Source organism: Electrona antarctica (genome assembly GCF_951216825.1).
Source record: "Electrona antarctica genome assembly, chromosome: 3".
Lineage (NCBI taxonomy): Eukaryota > Metazoa > Chordata > Actinopteri > Myctophiformes > Myctophidae > Electrona > Electrona antarctica.
In genome coordinates this window covers 49,846,730-49,868,911 of record NC_136808.1, presented here as the reverse complement: position 1 = coordinate 49,868,911, position 22,182 = coordinate 49,846,730, and the positions used below count along the sequence as shown (strand labels likewise).

Below are 22,182 nucleotides of genomic sequence, written 5' to 3'. Positions count from 1 at the left end.
GTGGGGGAACACCCCTTCCCCACTGCTAAATCCTTTAGTGGGGGAACACCCCTTCCCCACTGCTAAATCCCCAAACAGTGTATTTAGAAAGATCGAACGAAAATGGAGCCCATAGTTCTTTCAGAAAACTGTCAGGAGGAAGACATTTATAGAATCTGTTCTCATGTCTAAATGGGTTAATGTAGCACAATGTATGGCTCTTTATTTATGTTTCTATTATTATTATTATTATTATTATTTATTTATTTGATTTTTTGTTGTTGTGCATAATTTCATTCATTCAGTCAGTCAGTCAGTCAGTCAGTCAGTCAGTCAGTCAGTCAGTCAGTCAGTCATTCATTCATTCATTCATTCATTCCTTCCTTCCTTCGTAGGATGTCACACAAAATGACATCACTGCACTGTGGTCTGAGCTTTGACATTTTGCACCTCGACAGTGGACACACATTGCCAGGAGAGATGTAGTGGCCTCTGGGCTGGTGGCCAATTTATTGGACACTATTTTCATCACCTCGGGAGTGTTTTCAGCCTTGCACCAAATTGTCACACAATTCCTGCCAGCACCAGCTAGGCTGGAACTAGAAGAGTTTGACATGCATTTCCCTCCTCCCCCAATTTCCTAAAGTAAGCTTGTCTAACACTGACTCCTCTGACACTTGTCTGCCATTTGGAAGAACAGAAAATAAAGCCGGATATCATTTTCAATGCACACACCTGCAGTGGATTCACACAGATTTAGTTGGTTTACGTATCAAACTGAAAAAAAGGAAGGTGCAGTTTGCCCACATTCCTCCATGGAAGAATATTATGCATTCAGGGAGGTTTGGGTGTCAACCAGCTGAGGCCAGTTGTGCGGCGCCCTGTGGCATGTCTTGTCCCTTCATGTCACAAACACACTGGCATCTGGCACAGGCAGCCAGACACAAGCCTGTCTGAAGCTGTGGCTGTTTTGGTACCACCAGTCAGGATTGTGTGGCCTGTCACACTATGTCCACATGCACACACGTATGCTCTCTCGCTCTCTCTCTGTCTCTCTCTGTGTGTGCGTGCGTGCGTGCGTATCATGGCCAACACTAATGGACTAAAGCCAGCGCCAGCCAGACAGCCGAGGGGGTTAGTTTAGTATAGGCTGTTTATCTGCCTACGGAGTAGACATGCACACGTATGAGCACAGGGGGGGCGAGATCCAGGCACAGGGAGTGACATAACATTACAATTTACAACAATGTAGGCATTTAAGATGCTCTCTTCTACACTCTCTTGCATGAGAGTGTAAAATGAAAACAAACAGTTTACGCTCCCAAGAGTTAAAATATTGTGAAACATCTGTATTACTTCATTTTCGTCACAATTAGATAACGTAGAATAATTGTTATTGTGATCAACGTTTGCGGTCCGGGGACCACCAGGGGTCCCTGAGGGGGTTCCAGGTGGTCCCCAGTGGTCCGGGGACCACCAGTGGTCCCTGAGGGGGTTCCAGGTGGTCCCCAGTGGTCCGGGGACCACCAGTGGTCCCTGAGGGGGTTCCAGGTGGTCCCCAGTGGTCCGGGGACCACCAGTGGTCTCTGAGGGGGTTCCAGGTGGTCCCCAGTGGTCCGGGGACCACCAGGGGTCCTTGAGGGGTTCCAGGTGTTCCCCAGCTAAATGATGGAGCGTTGGTAACCAAATGGACCCTTATACATAGATCTGTAACTCATTGTCAAATGAAACCAAATTGGTTTCATTTTACACAAGATCAAATTTTTAGTCTACACAATTAGAGAATGTAAAATAATTGTTATTTTGATCAACGTTTGCCTGTTATCTCTCCTAATGGTACCACATCGATACAGCATGGAATTGTGGACACAATCTTAACATAACAAAATATTCTTTAGTTTTGGGTCTGCAAGGCTAGATCTATCATCAAATGATGGTCTGTGGCTCAAATGCTGATTAAACATTATGGGCCTTGATGTGAAAAGGGTTGAAAACAACTGCACTGAACTATTCAGTGTTTAACCCATTTTGGGCAGGAACCCATTTTGGTGTTTTAAACATTGTTATAATTTAGCTATTGAAAAATATCAGATCTACATGCTCATAGCGCGCCACCGAGTGGTGCGCTACGAGCTTGTAGGTCTGCTATTTTTGAAAAATCGTTAAAATGTGGCGCAAATCTATATCAATCAATCAATATATATTTCAGAGCGAACTAAAATATTTACTTCTGGGGGGTCCCTGGAACTACATATTTTCAGATGGGGGTCCGTGGCCCAATAGAGAGAATTCTGGGGGTCCTTGACATGAAAAAGGTTGAGCACCGCTGACATAGAAACATAGGTTTTTCAGAAAAAGTTTTAGGATTTAGAAGCCTTTTTTTAATCGACCTCAGTCCAAAATGGATTAAACACAATGCCCATGCATGCACATGGTACGGTGGCCTTGTTGGTCCAATCCCAAATGGGTCAGCACTGTGGAGAATCTGGAGTAAATGTAGGCTGACGTGATCCCATGCTTAAGGGCACGTGTTTCCAGAGGAATCAGACAAGCCTTATTTCACAACAGAAATAATTGGACCTACATGTTCTTTTCCAAGGATTGTGATTTCCACTAGGAAATCTGCTCCTTTTCCTCTTTCTACTCACAAAGCAATCACCTATACAAACCAGAACAGTTTCAAACCTAAAGTACAGAAAGAAAGAAAAAAAAGAAAACAAAAGTGCACGGTCCTTGAGTGGTCCTTGAGTGGGTTCCACAGTTATTCTGTGTGCATGCATCTAGCCCATCCACCAGCAGAGCTAATAGTAAGAGTTATTCTGTGTGCATGCATATAGCCCATTCACCAGCAGAGCTAATAGTAAGAGTTATTCTGTGTGCATGCATATAGCCCATCCACCAGCAGAGCTAATAGTAAGAGTCATTCTGTGTGCATGCATATAGCCCATCCACCAGCAGAGCTAATAGTAAGAGTCATTCTGTGTGCGTGCATATAGCCCATCCACCAGCAGAGCTAATAGTAAGAGTCATTCTGTGTGCATGCATATAGCCCATCCACCAGCAGAGCTAATAGTAGAGTTATTCTGTGTGTATGCATCTAGCCCATCCACCAGCAGAGCTAATAGTAGAGTTATTCTGTGTGTATGCATCTAGCCCATCCACCAGCAGAGCTAATAGTAGAGTTATTCTGTGTGCATGCATATAGCCCATCCACCAGCAGAGCTAATAGTAGAGTTATTCTGTGTGTATGCATCTAGCCCATCCACCAGCAGAGCTAATAGTAGAGTTATTCTGTGTGCATGCATATAGCCCATCCACCAGCAGAGCTAATAGTAAGAGTCATTCTGTGTGCGTGCATATAGCCCATCCACCAGCAGAGCATATAGCCCATCCACCAGCAGAGCATATAGCCCATCCACCAGCAGAGCTAGGCAGGCATCCAACCCAATTACAGTATGATTTGTGTCGACAAGGCAAAATAGACCTTCAATTATAATGTTAACCACTTTCACCCTAGCGTCATTATTTCGGTATGTCGTTATAGGTGTGCTATTAGTCAGCAGCCTGGTCTGTCTTCTGTCCATCAGTTTTCCATCAAGGAGTTTGGCAGTGAGATAAAATGAGCCTCAAGTTGGGTTAATTCAGCTCACTAAGCAGCCAAGTTGTCACCGCAAGCCAAACATTTTATGATGGAGAATAGACACGCTGAGAAGTAATCTGATAAGGAAGGTTCTGCCTTTGTGCCAGTTTAAGGCCTCATTAGGAGACAGGCTGAACTACACTGTCATGAGACATCAGATCTTTCCACAAGAATTTTAACGACCTGGAAGGAATTCCTTGCATTTGTATTTTGATGAGCAGCCAACTGCTGTGCAGAGCTGGTTCTGTTCATTGTGATCCATGTTGTATTGTTGTATTGTTGTTATCAATGATTAATGATCAGTTCCACATGCTTTGGGAGTGGAGGTCAAAATGACCACACCCGGAATCGATAAGATAAGATCTTTATTTGTCACTGTATGAGACATACAAAGAAACTTTGTTTAGTTCATCCATACAAACAAACAGTAGTATCAACAAAGAAGATGGAAACACTGATGGAGAAACACCATGTCATAAACCGCTAGTCCGTCATAGTTAAGTCGAGTCATCTCAGTCTATAAATAAAAGCATCTTTGATGCACCATTAAAAGTAATAAAAAAGGGATAAATAAGGGGGGGACCACAGCGATTTATTTATTTTAAAAGCATCCGTTACCGTTATTTACGCTTTTGAAAGCCTAGCGCCTTGGCACGCTACCCAGCAAGCCAAATGACGCCATGATGACGTCATGATGATGTCCTCCGGTGACGTTCAGGACTAGGCCAGATCACAGCCCATATGGGGATGATCTTTACGTTCATGACTATAGGCCAGATCACAGCCCATATGGGGATGATCTTTACGTTCAGGACTAGGCCAGATCACAGCCCATATGGGGATGATCTTTACGTTCAGGACTAGGCCAGATCACAGTCCATATGGGGATGATCTTTGCGTCATTTTCGGACTCTCTCTGATTCATCCAGGGACGTCCGTCTTAGTGGGCAGAATTTATGTTGGTTGAAATCAGGTGATATTCTGGGCCAGATCTGAGAGATGAGCCCTACCAGGGTCTGCAAACTTTAGAAGTTTGACTGACTGGTGGCTGGAGGTGCAGCAGTTCATGGTGTAGAGGGAAAACAGAAGGGGAGACAGGACACAGCCCTGGGGGGAGCCGGTGCTGATGGTCCTCGGGTAGATGGACTACCCCCGCTGAGTCCTGTTGGACAGGAAGTCTGTGCAATGCGGGGACAAACAGCCATGGGATGCGCTTCTCTGCATGTGCTACAAATATGAAGAATATTGTATTTTGGATATGTACAAACATGGAAATTGAAATTATTGCAGATTGGCTCATTATGCACCTGTCAGCCACATATATCGGCCTGGGAGCGAATCGTTGTTGGGGCTTGGGAAAACCCTGGAGCATTAGTCAAAGTCAAAGTCGTACGATTTGTCACACACGTTACCGCAGTGAAATTTGTTCTCCGCATTTGACCCATATCTCTTGGAGCGGTGAGCCGCAGCCAAGGAGCGGTGAGCTGCAGCCGTGCCGCGCTCGGGAATCATTTGATCAGTAGATTTAGCGGTGGATGAGACTGGAATGGCACTCTGGGGCAGAGCGGGGATGAATGACCCAAGTAACCGCATGTAGCGCAAGAGAGTGCTTGTTGGCCCCCGGTTAGCAGCACGAGCAACTCAGTATTGAGGACTAATAAACGTGTTAGTATACTGAGAAATGTATAACGCAAATCAGTGTCCATAGCGATCAGGGTAAGTACTAACTAAGCGTTTTAGTAGTTTGCTATACTTCGAGAGTATAAACGTATGCAGCGTCCTGCAAGAAAACTATGCACGAATGCTAGTGAGCATGGCGAGGTTTAAATACCATCCTTGATTAGCTTGGAAGGAGGAGACAAGGGAGGTGTTGTTATCAAGGGATCGCTGCAAGTGAGATTAGGAGGACTTAGTATCCGCCAGATTGGTAGTGAATACATGGGGGAGGAGATTGTTCTCCGGTGTGGTCTTCCATCGTGAACATACGTTGTACCATCTGCATTTGCTGGAGAGAGCTTTGTGATACTGATAGAATGTTTTTTCCCATACTTTAAATTTAGATGGCCAATCAGAGCTAGGTATGTGTCAAGCTCTTGCCTTCTCTGAGGGAATACCGCACACATGACGTCACACGGTCACAGTATATGCCAAAAGCCACTAAAGAAACTATCCAATTGATAAATTCCTTGACAAAGGAATCAGAGGCTTTTACCACTGCAGAAAACTGGTCGCCTGGGCAATTTTCTTGTCACAGTCGGGAGAGGTCAGCAGAAGGAGAGGTCAGCAGAAGGAGAGGTCAGCAGAAGGAGAGGTCAGCAGAAGGCTGATCAGATTGATATCTTTGCCTAGAACTATTTTTGCCCTCAGACGGGGGGGAAATACTAGAGGCTTGATGGATGTAAACTCCAGAGATTAAAATAGCCTGCGTTTTGCGTCCCAAAACGCAGTATATAGTTATGGGATGCAATGAACCAACAACCTCTGCATCCACGGGACGCACTACTGTACTCATCTTGTACAGTAATAATAATCGCGGAAAACAAATGCGGTAAAACAATAATCCACGGACACGATAATTTTGCATGGCCGCATCCGACCTCATTTTACGTTATAAACAATAAAATCCACATAGGAATCGTTGTAGAACCACTAGTTTGTAATGATAACAACAACACCGTGCGCCGCCATCTTGCTCAGAGACGAGCGCTGAGCGGTGACATGCGGTGAGCAGAGACCAGACCAAACTGCCTCGAGACCAGAGCAGTTTAGAGAGAGAGAGTGACGACAACATACCGTTCAGTGACTCATGCAGCTCCGTGAATAAACAGTGAACGTTGCAACTCTCTCATCTAAACGGCGCTGCCTCCGACAGAAAGATTTAGGGGAACATGTTGGTGTATGTTTCTGTTCATTCACATTCACTGAATGAATGTGGTGAGTCAATGAAGTGCAGCACTTAGAACAAGTGCTACAGAGACTTTATTCTTTTTCAGTTTTTAATCCAGATCATGGATTGAACAATGTCCCAAATGCACTGTGTCTACAAACCATTTATTTTTGACAATGAGTCGCTTTAATTGAGCCGTGCTGTAGTGCATTATAAATGCACCATACTTAGTTTAGCTCACTGAGTGCACCACAAAGTAATTCACTTATATTTTACTTTATTTTGGTTATTAATATTATATTTACTTTATTTACTGTTCTGCATACTTTGCAATGTTGTTTGCAAAAATCGCAAATATTACATTTTCAGATTTGGTATACACTGACACGAAGCTAGACAGGAACGCCCAAAAACGTCACATCCGGTTTTAGCCTGGGGTAAGAATTTTCTATGGCTGCCAATGCAACTTGGTCCAATCCTTAATCACATATGGACAAACATCTATTCTATGCCGATGCTATCTAACTTGCGGAGGTAGCGTGCCTTGTCCACGGGCAACAGATCTTTCAACGTATGGCATTGCAAATACGTTTGATAATCGCTACTCTGCTCAATATTGTTTTGAAAATGCCTTCAAATTGCATTGCAGTGAACGAGCGCAAATCACAACTTCCCCAGGGGGTGGGCGGAGTCACAGTTTGAGGTGCTGATTACGCGCCGTGGTGTCAGTGTATTGTGGTTCATTTTCTTTCAGATACATTTCTGGGACACATAGTTCGGCGCCCCTGTGTGTGTGTGTGTGTGTGCGTGCATGCGTGCGTGCGTGCATGGTGCGTGTGGGTGTACAGTCGACTTACGGCCGGGCTACACCAGGCTTTTCGTGCACAAAACGCGCGCGTTTACCCTAAACGCGTGCGTTGAATTTAGGTCCAGTCCTATTTTAAAAAACGCACGCGTGGGCCACGCGTTTAGGGTAAACGCGCGCAAAAAGCCTGGTGTAGCTTGGCCGTTAAGAGTCTCAGTGGAAAATGTGGGTTTTGACAAGATGCAGATGTACATGTACTAGTTATGTATATATTCAGTCACAGTGAGATAGTGTAGGCCTACATATAAACCACTCATCACATGTACAGTTTACACACACGCACGCACGCACGCACGCGCACACACGCACGCACGCACGCACACACACACACACACACACACACACACACACACACACACACACACACACACACACACACACACACACACACACACACACACACACACACTACAGTAGATGCTGACAAGCACAGGTTGGAATGTGAAAACGCTGCAGAACGAGATTATGCACATCACACAATCATAAACTGTCATTTTTACTTTAACGCTGAGGGAAACAATAAACAGTCTTCCCTGGCAAACATTTTGCATCGTGACATTAACAAAGACATTGATAAATGACCACAATTATGAATGCAGCACATCCTCCTCCTCCTCCACGTACAGTAACACCCATCCCGTCCCATGTTGCTCTGAAGGACACTCCATTGCTGAGACAGCGATTAAAAAAAAATCAATTTAAACCTACATTAGTGCGGTCTGTATCACAACATTCATATCGTAATTCATCTTGCTCAGCTGTCCAGTCGGGCTCACAGGTGAAAACACCCACAAGTCCACAGTCCACGCGCATGTATTTAATCCATTTTGGGCGGGAACCCCCTTTTTGGTGTTTTAGACATTATGTTATAATTTAGCTATTGAAAAATAGCAGATCTACAAGCTCGTAGCGCGCCACCGAGTGGCGCGCTACGAGCTTGTAGGTCTGCTATTTTTGAAAAATCGAAGAACGACTGACAGAACTTTTCTTTTCACAAAACTGTCAGGATGTAGAAGACATTTTTATCTGATCTCAGTTTAAAATGGGTTAATCCATTTTGGGCGGGAACCCCTTTTGGTGTTTTAGACATGTTATAATTTAGCTATTGAAAAATCGTGAAAATGTGGAACAAATCTTTGAATATATATTATTTCAGAGCGAACGTTTTTAACTCAAATCTTTGCTTCCCAGGGGTCCCTGGAACAACATATTTTCAAATTGGGGTCGGCGGCCAATTACATATAATTTTTGGGGGTCCTTGACATGAAATATTGAGCACCACTGATACAGAAACATACGTAGGTCAGCATTTAGAATTACATTTTTTAAATGTTGACGTCAGGCCTAAATGGGTTAACAGAAGACATTAGGAAAGAGGTTGACAGTGTTCCTGTACGCTGATGATTCTGCTCAGTTGTGTCCCATAAGGATCAAGCCATTAGAGGAATTGGCCAATGTTCCTGGCTTATTGATAACAAGTTATCTATAATCTGGGAAGACGGAAGCAATTCTGTTTGGCTCACAGCTCTGTGGAGGCTAAACTGGTGGTGGCCAACTCCCTTATTTTGTGCCATTTTGATGCTGCATGTACGTACATCTTGGCTCGAGGCCTTAATTAAATCCCTCAAAACCAAGCTACAGTCAGCTCACAATTAGCTCGGAATAGACTCATCAGGACCATGGGGAACAGATAGGAACCAGTTTAGAGAGCACAACTGGCTCTCTAAACTGTCTATAGGCCTAAAATCATATTTGGTGGTCCGGGTGCACAACATACGTACATTGTGCACCCGGACCGTTTAGTGCAACGCACCCCAGGTCCCCTTTAAAAGTGACACAGAAACGTTGCTATTTAGATTTAGAGTTGAAGAAGGCCACACGGCCCGAAACGTCCATCTGTCTGTTTGTTGCCTGCTGGGGGAAAACGAAAAATAAAACAAGAATCCTAAAAGGAGGTTATTAACTGATGTTGTAACAATGGAGCTTTCTACAGCTAGATTGAATGGTGCAAACTATCAAACAATAGACAGCTGGAACCATATTCTCTATCAAGTTAGGACCTCTACTATATAACTAGCATGACATATATAACTAATTATATCTGTATAATCCTTTTTTTTCCTTTTTTTTTGTCTTTGTTGAAATCTTTGCTCATATCTTTTTCTTTTCAGGCCTATGATGGGGTGGGTTGGGAGGGATTCATTTATTGTTATTTATTTACAATTTGTTTTGATATGTTTATGTTGCATTTAATTGTTATAATCATTACTATATTTTCTCTTTTTTTTTTGTCAACGGTGGTTGGTGCAGGGGTTTGGGGGTAGGATTTTTAAAAAATGAGGCAAGGGGCAAGCCACTGATTACAGTAGGCAAATAATTTGAATTACGCTTTGTATGCCTTTCTCTTTGTATGCCTGTACCTGTGCATTACATCCAAAAAATGAAATAAAAATGTATCAAAAATAAAAGAAGAATCCTAAAAGGACACAACGTGAGTGCTGGTATTTATTCTCACAGTGTATAGGCCTATCTTCCTGAACCGTGCACCCGTTACCCCATTACGTGGAATTATTCAACTGAGTGCTTGCTCTCGCTTTCTTCGAATATTTTTAAAGACATGTTTCACTCGGGTAAACAAGGTACACAATCATTTCACCAGAGCCAGTGTAGCAGATGTGAGCCATCCTGCTTTTAATAGTAAATTGGGCAAAGGATAATTTACTTACAAAGGAGCCAAACATTGGAACGACCGATCAAACTGACAACCAATCAGAGCTATTTTAAACTACAGACAAAGGCATGTCTATTACAAAAGGTTTCCCTATTGGGTTATTTGTGTATAGGATAGATAAGGGAGCAGGTGTTTTATGTTATGTACTGAATGAATGAATGAATTTTATTTGTATAGCACCTTTCCAAACAATATAGTTACAAAGTGCTTTACAGACAGGTTATAAAACAGGAATCATAAAAACATCAAAACAACAAAACATCAAAACATCAGAAACAATAAAATATGAAGAAAATAACAGGTCAATAAAACAATTAAAAACAATATTAGGAAAAAAACTTGGCATATAGATGTGTTTTTAAAAGCGTTTTAAAAGAAGACACTGATTCTGCTAACCTAAGAGCCTGTGGCAGGGAGTTCCAAAGCAAAGGTGCCCGAGCCGCAAAGGCCTGGTCACCCCGAGTGACCAGACGTGTTGCAAGAGGAACTAGGAGGGCCCTATCCGCAGATCTGAGGCAGCGCACAGGGTTATGGGGTTTCAGCAAGTCTGTTATATAAATGGGAGCTAGACCATGTAGAGCTTTAAAAGTAATCAATACAATCTTAAAATCAATTCTGTAGCTCACAGGGAGCCAATGAAGAGTAGCTAAAATAGGTGTGATATGCTCACGTTTTCTTGTGTTGGTGAGAAGGCGAGCCGCAGAGTTCTGCACCATCTGGAGGCGAGATATATTTTTCTTGCTCATACCAGAGTATATGTATATGTTAGTGTGTTTTACGTTATGTACTGTATATGTTACTGTGTTTTACGTTATGTACGGTATATGTTACTGTGTTTTATGTTATGTACTGTATATGTTACTGTGTTTTATGTTATGTACTGTATATGTTACTGTGTTTTATGTTATGTACTGTATATGTTACTGTGTTTTACGTTATGTACTGTATATGTTACTGTGTTTTATGTTATGTACTGTATATGTTACTGTGTTTTACGTTATGTACTGTATATGTTACTGTGTTTTATGTTATGTACTGTATATGTTACTGTGTTTTATGTTATGTACTGTATATGTTACTGTGTTTTATGTTATGTACTGTATATGTTACTGTGTTTTATGTTATGTACTGTATATGTTACTGTGTTTTATGTTATGTACTGTATATGTTACTGTGTTTTATGTTATGTACTGTATATGTTACTGTGTTTTATGTTATGTACTGTATATGTTACTGTGTTTTATGTTATGTACTGTATATGTTACTGTGTTTTATGTTATGTACTGTATATGTTACTGTCATATGGTTTTGTGTTAATTGGGAGCGGAGCTCAATCCCTGTACATTCTTGTGTAATCCTCAAAATGCTGTAGCCATGGTTTTAATGCTTTTCAAATCATTGAAATCGAATCAAAAATCACCCACCACCACTTAACCCCAGGGGCAAAGCCACTGCTCAACTACAAAAGGTGTGTGTGTGTGTCTGTGTGTGTGTGTGTGTGTGTGTGTGTGTGTGTGTGTGTGTGTGTGTGTGTGTGTGTGTGTGTGTGTGTGTGTGTGAGAACAGATGAGGGGTCTAAACCCAGATGAAGCAGTGTATTGATCAGCAGTAAACCCATGTGATGAAACCATGGAGCCAGTTCACTTGATCTGCTTTAGGGACCTCAGTGCTGCTACAGTAGATAGAGCTTCAAATACACTTAATTATATGGACCTTATTTTAGACAATCTTCTTTACTCTCTCTCTCTCTCTCTCTCTCTCTCTCTCTCTCTCTCTCTCTCTCTCCTCCAGTCTATTTCTGTTCTCTCCTCTTTTGTACGCACGCACGCACGCACGCACGCATGCACGCACGCACGCACGCACGCACGCACGCACGCACACACACACACACACACACACACGCTGACTCACATTGTTCATGCCCATCTTTGTGTTTTCATCCCTTTGGTTGTGTGTGTGTGTGTGTGTGTGTGTGTGTGTGTGTGTGTGTGTGTGTGTGTGTGTGTGTGTGTGTGTGTGTGTGTGTGTGTGTGCAAATCTTCACACACAGAAAATCTGAGGAGGCGGCAGTGGCAATGCTTTATCTGGCTCTTTTGGTGCGGCACCACCAAGGGCAAGGTGGAGCCTGCGGAACTGTTGCGGCTCGAGAATCCACCATTCCTGAATAAAGTGCCTGGTGCTGGGAGTCTGGTGCAACGCACAGGGCCTGACCTGGTGAGAGCAGGAGTGGACCTGGTGAGACGTAGGAGGGGCCCGGACAGGAGTCAACCCACAGAGCCTAGTCCTTCCACGCGCCAGAATGGTACCTCCCAGTCCCGGCAGAGTAGTTCAGGAGGAACGGATTGTGTGGCCCTGGTTTTTCCCTAATGGGACTGATCGAGGGTAGCTACTGGGACGTAAGTCGGGACTTGATCACCCCGGCTGGGTCACCTGAGTGAGGTCCCAAAAAATTGTGTTTGTTGTCATGATTTGTCACGACTCGAGTTGGCTTTGTCCGCGGCGTAACCGTCTTTAAATAAATACTTTCTGAAATGTCTATGAGGAAAATGAACGGAGAATCATTTCCTGGTCCATGGTAGGGGGCGGGACTGCGACGCTCTATATGGACATCTAAGGGTTTGAGGATTGAGGTCAGATGTAGAGTTGCTGGCCAATATTGATGACATATATATGGGCTTAATAGCGACAGCAGGTCGCATTTACTATGACATCCCTGATGATGTCATAGTGATGTCACGAGACCTGGGCACCATATATGGGGGCTTTCCCATGTATGGGGATTTTGAGTGATACACTGACTGACTGATGGGAAATGCACGATTTCATAGTAAATGCGACCTGAGGTCGCAATAAATAAAATCAACCAACATCCCAACAGATGAAGAGATTAAAGTATTAGTGGTTTAAGAACAGAATGATTCCCCTGATTCTAGTCCAATCCTTTTGCTTACATCACTGTCAGGAGTGTGTGTGTGTGTGTGCACAAAGTGTCTGTCACACACTCGCACGCACTCAATCTCCCGTCGAACCCACTCCACTTCAGACTGTATTTATTTCAGTGGTGGCTCAGTGGTAGAGTGGCTGGATGGTAACCGCAAGGTTGCCTGTTCGAACCCGGGCTCCCCCAGAGTTAGTGTCGAAGTGTCCTTGAGCAAGACACTGAACCCCAAATTGCTCCTGATGTGCTGGCTGGTGCCTTGCATGGTTTCTGCCGCCATCGGTGTATGAATGTGTGTGTAATGCACAATCTATGTAAAGCGCCTTGGATAAAGGCGCTATATAAATGCACCATTATATAAATGCACCATTAGATGCATTGAAATGGCTCTGTTGTCTGTCCCGTCGCGAGCGGTGGGGGCAACGGCCCATCTGGCTGTATGTACAAAACTGTTACTTTCCAGGAAGCCTAGGTTCCAGCGTGTAAGAATGGGATTGTTAAATGTTCGTTTGGTGTTTCCACATAGACCCATTTCACTGAGTCACCACCGGTGCAGCCATGCTGACAGAGCCAGAGTTGTACATGTTCTATGTGAAACTTGAATAAAAGTGTAAGCAGCTACAATTGCTGTAAGCCTCCATTAGTGTATGAGAGGCAATAATTAAACATAGTGTAGGCTATTAATACCATAATTTTCATTGACTAAATATTTATAAAACCCACAAACAGAATTGACTTCTTTCGCTTTCAAAATGCTTTCAATATACAGTAGCTAAGCGCTGTGTGCTTACACATCGGCTATTTTTACTACTTTTGTGCAACACTTTTGGATGACAAAGTAGGGCTTCAATTTAATTTAAATCATAAAAAAGTTGAATATGGAAATACACGGTTTCTCCCTGACAGCAACGATGTGTGAACGATGGTGGTTCAGTCTCGGGGCGCCCGTGACACAGCGTGTCCGCCTGCCTGCTGGGGGTCCTGTGAGAGTGCCTTTTCAAGGCCAGACTGTCAAAAGGCGTGCTGGGTGGAGAATGTGTGTGGTGGGCGTCTGTCTGTGTTTGTGTGTGATCTTGTTCTTCTTTCCCTGTGACAATCAGTGGTTCTCAAACGTTTTAATTTCAAAGATTACGGGTCCATTTAACAAGTTGACTGCCACCTGGTGGACGCAAGAGCCAACGTTAGACTGCCGACCCGGAACTACTTTGTTTTAGTGTGTTGCACGCTGGATACACGTCCGGCTTGGGCGGCCATCTTAGATGCAAAATAATTAGCATCAATGCTAGCGAGCTAAAATGAAGCCAGCCTAGCTCTAGAAAGCGCCAATAATGTTCCAATCAGGATCACCGGATAATCAGCAAAGACCTCCGAACATCGCGCGGTTTATCAAAACCATGGAGAGCTCCGTAGATTTAGTTATTCAGCTTTTTAGTCCGGCTGTATACAAGAAGTGAACGGCAGTGTGCAAAACCTGTCTAGGATCGCTGAAGAAGGAAAGGCCAAGAAAAAAATAAAATAAAAAATAAATCAGCGATCCGGGTTGGATATCAAGAATAACGCTTATCTGACATAACATTCCGCCAATAGCGGTTGTCGGTTGGATTCTAATTGGCGGAAGGTTCCGTCACGAGCAGTTAATTTGTTAATGGACCCATAATCTTTGAAAGTGGATGGATTGGTTCCATTTGTACTGTCAGAGATACACACTTGTAATGGTCCATTTAGACGCCCCTCAAGGAACCCTGAGCATAACCTGACTCTGCCAGATGGTGGCAGTATTGAGTTCACCAGTTCCCTCCTCCTGCCTGGATCTGGTCTGTCTCAAGCAGAAATGATGAGCCGGAAGTAGCGGGACAAATATCTGATATCTCCATAATAATTTGGAGTTGTATAGTCTTGTTAGGTTGTGTTTACATTTGCGCTTTCAATACGTCACCAGTCTCGCGTTGATCCCGCCTCATTTTGTTCGGAGCGCATCGTCTCTACCCGAGAGAGACAAGATGGGAGCAGGAGGAGGAACTCACTGCTGCCACCAACTGGTGGAGTCAGGTTACGCTGAGCATCCCTGGACCCTACTTTGAGAAACACGTCTGTAAAGTATTATTATTTTTTTTGTAAACTTTATTTTTACATTTCTTCACATGACAATACACATGTATGCAAGAAAACACACAAAACACACAAACATATACAACCCCCCCCTCCCCCCTAAGCTAAAACTAAAACTAAAAACAAAAAAGTGGTGGGACAAAGCAGCGGACAATCATAGATCAAAAAGAGTCAAGACAGGGACATAGTTGGACACAGTCCGGATTACAGTTCACTGAAATGAAAAGTCCTCAACAAACTCCACAAAGGCACTCCAAGCCAGGACAAGTGGCAAGTTTTTTTGGGCTCTGTCCACTCTATACCTGAGCTTCTCCAGAGGCAGGAATGATAGAACTTCTTTTAGCCATTGTTGAAAGGAAGGTGCCTTATCCGACTTCCAATTAAGGAGGATTGGTCTACGGGCTAATAGGGATGCAAATGCCAAAGCATTTGCTTGTGGAGATGTGAGTGTACAGTTTGGGGGAACTATGCCAAAAATGGCGGTGTGGAAAGAAGGTGTCACCACTGTTCCACACATATGAGAGAATACGTCAAATATCTGCTTCCAGTAGGTAGTGAGGGAAGGACATGTCCAAAACATGTGGCCTAACGAGGCTGGGTTCTGGCTACATCTTGGGCATCCGGGGTCTGTCATGTTAAAGAGCCTGGCCAGCTTATCCCCTGAATAGTGAAGTCGATGTAGTATCTTAAATTGAATTAAACCATGGCGTATGCACATTGAAGAGGTGTGAATACGTAGTAGACTGTCCTCCCACATCTCCTCAGGGAGCTCTATTGTAAAGTATTATTGACGGGTGCCGTGCCCAATGAGAACGCCAGGTCTTTTGGGTATTTGTTGCGCAACAGGGAAGAATGACTTCACACCGATGTGCTGAAACCTGACAGGTTGTCATATCCTGTGTCTGAAATGTGACAAAATGAAGAGCTTCCCTCCTGTGTCACGTGAACGCATACATTTACTATCATTGAGAAAACAATTATACATTTCTATTACTTCATACTTAGTGTTTCATTTGTAAATTATTAGGTGCTGGAGCTCATGAATCCGACTAAAAGTCATGCCTCCCCCAGAGCTTCATATAGACTACAGGCTACACTGAAGTAATGTCACATACTGTACAGTACAGAGCTTGTGCCTGTCATGGTCTGCAGACCATGTCTCCCTGTCAGCCACTCCCACTCTCCATTCAGTCATTGTCACACACCTGTTCCCACTCCATCCCCAGCCCAGCAGGGCCACGCCCACAATACAAACCTGTGAACACTTCCACAATCAACCTGCTCACTATAAGACTGGACTCATCCCACACTCACACTGTCAGAACATAAACCTTTGTCTGGTGCTCAACCTTGATGTTTCCTGGATGTTTCCTGTGATTCTCCTGTACCTGGAATTTCTTGTTCTGTAAGGTTTTTGCATTTTTTTGGACTTCCTGTGTTTTTCCTTGTGTTTTGTTTAGTTTTGGATTTTGCTTTGTACTTTTTGAAAAGTTTGGCCTTTTGGCTTCCCTGAGTTTGCTTGTGCTTGCCTTGCTGCCTTGTTTTGTAAGCTAAGCTGCTTCTTTATTAATAAACCAGTGTTTGAAACCACTCTGCTCTGCATTTGGGTTCAGTCATTCTGCCACCGTGACAGTGCCCACAACTTTCATCATGTAAACCAGCTGAAGCTGCTGTACAGCATATTTCCAAATACTAGCCCTGCTGCAAATCGCCACCCACTACCTAATAACCGCCGGGGGTCTGACATAATTTTGCATATTAAACACCTCTTCCAAATAATAGCCCCCGTCCGTTTAAACGCCAGGGCCGTTATTTGCAAGTTTAGTCGGCCTCATTTATATTTTGAATGACGCCAAAAATAGAATATCTACAAACTCACAATATGCTGTGGACGCATATGATGCTTAGCTTGTAGGTCTGCTATGTTTGGTGCGGCACTCACCGCATTCCAAAAATGAATCTTGGTTGTATAAATCATGTTTTATATTATGCCTTTATCGAACGATATGGAGGGAGGGGCAGATGTCAGCTAATTATGTGACTGTCCAAATGCCTCCCTCATGGTGCAGTGTACTGAGCGGTGGCTCTTGAATTAAGAGATTGTGCTTGTCATTACATTTTCACACTTACAGTATGTATGGTTTCATTCAAATGCAACCAAAGGCTACAGCTTATAATGACAGCATTGGGATGTGCGGTGCCGCTGTGCCAATGTGTGCCATGCATCGTGTGCCATTCAATTCAAAGGGCTTTATTGGCATGAGAAAACATAAGTTTACATTGCCAAAGCACAATACAACAATACATCAATACAATCAAAACAAAAGTACATTTGAACGTCAGAATCTTAAATAGATCAATTTCTATATCGTACCAAGATCACTGGATGCAGGTATAGTGCAGGAATATACACAATGATTAGTCTTTAGGGTGGTTGTGTTCCGTTTGATATCCTTCTATCACAGCAACTCACAAATCTTGCTGCTGTGTTTGCACATTGTTGTACTTCGCCCAGCAGATATGGGAGTTTTTTGTCATTGGTCATGTTTTCAAAATCTCCGTGTGTGGTTGTAATCTGTGGGAAGTATGTGTCTCTGATGTCTTGGTACAATGGACAGATGGTTAGGAAGTGTAGCTCGGTTTCCACTTCATTTTGTGTGCAGTGGGTGCATAGTCTGTCTTCTCTCGGGATACAGGTCTGCCTATGACGGCCTTTCTCGATCGCAAGACTGTGCTCACTGAGTCTGTACCTAGTTAGGATTTTTCTTTGTTTTGGGTCGGTCACGGTGCTCAGGTATTCTGCCACTGCGTATTCTCTGTGTGCACAATCATCACTGCTTTCTAGAGAGAGAGGGGAGAGCGATAGAGAGAGTGTTGTGTGGACAGGTAAGGGGCCCACGGTGACCAGCCTGCGTGGGGGCTATACTGACGTCTCATTACGCCACTGCTGACAACAGCTGTTTGCGCTAGTCTTCAAGTGAAAGAACCTGGAATGCTTCTCAGACAATAAATGACAATAAATAGTTAGTGGAGATGACAGAATAAAGTAGCAATATTCCATCGTTTATTCTGATTTCAACTCATGGTGGACCAATTTCTCTATGGAGAATAATATTTGGTCATCTTAGAATAATCTCATATAACTGTCTCTGTGATGTTGTCAGGGATTGATACAATTGTCATTGTATCATTTAATAGTCAGTCACTCATTTGATACAGTCTGTTTCTGGAGAAGATTTCACTGATTCCACGGCAGTAACATTAGCGTCTTCTCACAGTCTGTTGATTCTTCTTATTCTACTTAGTTAAAAATAAAACACAACAATGAATGTGTATGAGTGTATTAGTGAGCGTGTTCATGTGAGTGTTTTTTTGTGTGTGTTTCTCGTGTGCCTGCCTGGCAGGTAACTTGCATTCCATTAACAAATTAAGACATGAAAGTGTACTATCATTGGTCATTTATTGTAAACACATTATACTAACATACAGTAATGTTCCTTTGCTTGAAAATTGACTTGTAGATTGCCAATGCATTTGCACAGTAGTTTCATAATTGAAGATGTGTGCATAATTGAATGTGGGTTCATTGTCATATATACATATATGTATCAGGCTATTGGTGAAAATGGCGCAATCAATGTTCCACACACAAAGTTGGAGTAATGGCCGGACACCAGGCTTTTCATAGCACGTGTATGCCTGGAATTAATGTGTGCATACATCGGGTTTGGAAAGATCCAATCGATATCAATGATACCGGCTACACAAGGCGCGGATAACGCAAGCCCTGCATACACAGGCTTTAACCCATTTTGGACTGAGGTCGATAAAAAGGTTTCTAAATCCTAAAATTTTTCTGAAAAACCTATGTTTCTATGTCAGTGGTGCTCAACCTTTTTCATGCCAAGGACCCCCAGAATTATCTCTATTGGGCCACGGACCCCCATCTCAAAATATTCGCTCTGAATTATATATTCAATGATTTGCGCCACATTTTAATGATTTTTCAAAAATAGCAGACCTACAAGCTCATAGCGCGCCACTCGGTGGCGCGCTATGAGCTTGTAGATCTGCTATTTTTCAATAGCTAAATTATAACAATGTTTAAAATGTGCGTATGCAGTGACTTGTGTGTGTCACACGCATATTCTCTGCTGTGTGCCGGGGGGATAAGGGGACAAACCAAAACATTTGTGGAGATCTTTATGGTGAACAAATTATACTGTATACTGTATTTCTGGTAAACAAGCAGTGTCCTGTGATGTACGTAAAAAAGGGTGATGATGTTGAACTCATATGCATACCAGGAAATGCTGGGTAACGATCTCTGAGATTGTATAAACAAACAATCTGGGAGATTTGCAATGCAAATCTTGCAAACTTCAAAGCCTCAGATGTGTTTGGAGAGACTCTACTCCCATCTGGCTCCCAACAAACTCCCCATTGCAATTAACTGCAGACTCACTCCCAATCTTCCACCGTAGAATGAAGACTCACCTCTTCAGACTCCACCTTAGCACTTATCCATAGCCTAAACGACCTTGCAGGCTTATGCAAAGGCTAAAAACGTGTTATGTAGACAGATGCCAGGTTGATATGGCATCCTACTGCTTATAGTTCCGATGTACGGATATTCTACTGTCAGACTGATGATGAGTTCTTGGTTTACTTATGATCCTAGATTTCTATACATTTGATGTATTTCCTTGTGTTGTTCTTGCTTAGTGTAAATCGCTTCACTCTGGATTGAGAACATCTGCTAAATGCCTAAATTGTGAATTGTAAATTGTCTATTCAAACAGCACTATACTTAATACCATGCAGCGGTATCTGCAAAACACGAATAGGCACTGCTGTTTCTTACTGTTGCATTTATTTTGGCATTGCTTGTTTCTTTGAGATGCTACTTGCAAACAGGTGTGTAACCTGTGTACAAGAGGTCTTTTTTACAACTCGTCAGCACTCAAGCCAAACACACAGCAACAACTTTGTGACGGTCACATTAGAACTAGCCTCGGAAACCCAGACGTTTTTATTTCCAGGGAGAAAAAAAAGTCTGGGTCCGAGTCCACTTCAATTCGGCATAGAGTAGTGCAAACATCTCTCACTCTCTGCTGATTTCTGATAGTCTGCACCTTTGTTAAATTGACACACACACACGCACACATATACACACACACACACTCTCTCTCTGTCGCTCTAAGTAATTAGAGACCCAGAAAGATTTGAGCTGCCTATGCCATAAAAAGCATAGGTGAGTTCCAGGCTACATTAGAACTGTCACAGTCGGCCATATCTCTGCTCTTGATACACACAAAGAAACACACACTCTCACACACGCATGCACGAACCCGCTCGTGCACAGACACATGCATACACACACACGCACGCATGCACACACACACAAATACGCTTACAGAATGTTTCCCCTTGTGGGATTAAGAGGCTCTTACCACTGACACGGAGGAGATAACCTCCTAATCTTTCTGGGTCTCTTACGCCAGCACTTTATTCCTGTTTGATAGCATCTCTCACAAACCATGCACTATCATGTATTGTACCCACACACGTCAACAGACTGCTGTAAATTCCACTCCTATACTCGGAAGTCAATCTCTCTCACTCACATCAAGTGGAAAACCCATCTTGCTGCTTTCACTGCAGCTTGGGCCAGCTTGGGGCATCTGTCACAGTCATGTCATCAAAAGAATGGACAAAGTGATGCCATTGGTTTCTACAGACTTGAAGCCTGATTCCAAATCCGCCATCTTTCTATATCCGGTCCGAAATGCGAACTGAATGAATGCTATTGGCTGCAAACGCAGCGACGGAGGGTTCACTCGGTTAGGCTCTGGCGTTGCCAGACTGTTGTCTCTCGCAATTTTCAAATGCTTCCGTCATACAGTCTGGAGCAACGGAAGCTCTGATCATGAGTAAAATATAAATGCTTCCGTCATACAGTCTGGAGCAACGGAAGCTCTGATCATGAGTAAAATATAAATGCTTCCGTCATACAGTCTGGAGCAACGGAAGCTCTGATCATGAGTAAAATATAAATGCTTCCGTCATACAGTCTGGAGCAACGGAAGCTCTGATCATGAGTAAAATATAAATGCTTCCGTCATACAGTCTGGAGCAACGGAAGCTCTGATCATGAGTAAAATATAAATGCTTCCGTCGTACAGTCTGGAGCAACGGAAGCTCTGATCATGAGTAAAATATAAATGCTTCAGTCATACAGTCTGGAGCAACGGAAGCTCTGATCATGAGTAAAATATAAATGCTTCAGTCATACAGTCTGGAGCAACGGAAGCTCTGATCATGAGTAAAATATAAATGCTTCCGTCATACAGTCTGGAGCAACAGAAGCTCTGATCATGAGTAAAATGTAAATGCTTCCGTCATACAGTCTGGAGCAACAGAAGCTCTGATCATGAGTAAAATATAAATGCTTCCGTCATACAGTCTGGAGCAACGGAAGCTCTGATCATGAGTAAGAGAAGCCTCCTCCACTTTCATCTTTACAGTTGCGCAAATTTATCCTAATATAAATCAAAATCATCTAAGCATGCAGCTTGCTGCTTAGCAGAAATGGCAATAAAATAATAAAATGTAAAGATATTTTAAATTAAAAATTTGGGACGGAAATGGCAGCTTCCTTAATCAGATTCAGACTCTATAGCATTTGGGGATTGTGGAATAGTTGTCTGGCTACGCAAGACTATCACTATAAACCCTAGAAACATACCCTACTTTATCAATCATTTTAATTAATGGGACCGTCATAATGATTTCAAAAAAGACTTTAAACTAGTGATTGAAAACGTGTTTATGAAAAGGTTTACTAAGGTAATAAAATCAAGTGTAAACTTTGCCCAAAACCTCATTGGGCAAAGTTTCATCAAGCAATTTACACTCATATTTTGAGCGTACCGACGTTACGTGTGCACGGATTAATATATACCCGTATATATTTCACCGTGACTTTGGCCGCACATTACGCCCATTCTCACGTCAGCTTCCAGGCTGACTT

The 22,182-nt window shown here is 43.0% G+C and overlaps 2 protein-coding genes across 2 annotated transcripts in view; both read left to right on the top strand.

The window, feature by feature from the left end:
* Window positions 1-22,182, top strand: part of LOC306920347 (limbic system-associated membrane protein-like) — a 197,945-nt gene that overhangs the window by 92,710 nt on the left and 83,053 nt on the right. The window lies entirely within an intron of this gene.
* The window catches only part of LOC306920344 (actin, alpha skeletal muscle A), a 210,110-nt gene continuing 203,167 nt past the window's right edge, over window positions 15,240-22,182 (top strand). The window contains exon 1 of the mRNA XM_079497063.1: window positions 15,240-15,253. The gene's annotated coding sequence lies outside the window, so the exon portion shown is untranslated. The remainder of the gene's footprint in view (window positions 15,254-22,182) is intronic.